We start from the raw sequence: 889 nt of genomic DNA, 5'->3' as shown, positions 1-889 counted from the left end.
CCTACCCAACATTAAGCAGCTTAGATAGTAGCTCCTACCCAACATTAAGCAGCTTAGTAGTAGGTCCTACAAGATTAAGCAAGCTTAGACTAGCAGCTCCTAAAAACCCACATTAAGCAGCTTAGAATAGATAGCTCTACCAACATTTAAGCAACTGAGATGACTCTATCTCCTACCCAAACTATGCAAATATGTCAAGCACATCAGAATTCATCGAGGGTCAGGCCGTGCACGAACAGGGGCTGGTGTGATCCACTCTGTTACACCAATCCTGTCATCATTTAAAGCTGTGAAGATAACGCTGCTCCTGCTGTTCATACCAGTGCAAGATATATTTACACTCTGCCTCGTGGTAGGAGGAGCGAGACCATCATCATAAAACCCGGGAAGGACTTCCATCTAACGCATCAGGATACTGGCTAAAGGGCGCCAACGGGATGGTGCGGAGAGGTTATCTTCAATGGGAAAAACAATGGTATGATGACCTTATGCTTGGAATAACATCTGCGGACCGGTCCACGAGATTGCGGGTCCAGCGGGAGCTCGCCGGAGCCGGAGGTGCCCCCGAAAGTGCGCGGGCTGTGCATCGACAGGGCCCAGGTTGGTGATGACTTCACTGGCAGCACGTCCACCAATATTATCCGCACCTGCCCGGACCTCAGCTCGTTCCAGACCTTCCCCCCTTTATTCGCCCAGGATACTTCCAAGAATCCATGATAAGGGCCATTCCCTCCACAACGACCTCAAGGTCGATAACATATCGACGGGGACGCTCCAGAGCTCGACATCCACATCTTCGACTTCGGCCTGAGTAGGAAATGGGAGTGGGGGCCAAGTGCTTGAGGATTGGCAGCGGCGACCACAATGAGACTGGTATTCCCTGAGAGCA

This window comes from Panulirus ornatus, chromosome 5 (genome assembly GCF_036320965.1).
Source record: "Panulirus ornatus isolate Po-2019 chromosome 5, ASM3632096v1, whole genome shotgun sequence".
NCBI classification, from domain to species: domain Eukaryota; kingdom Metazoa; phylum Arthropoda; class Malacostraca; order Decapoda; family Palinuridae; genus Panulirus; species Panulirus ornatus.
This window is presented reverse-complemented; position numbering follows the sequence as displayed.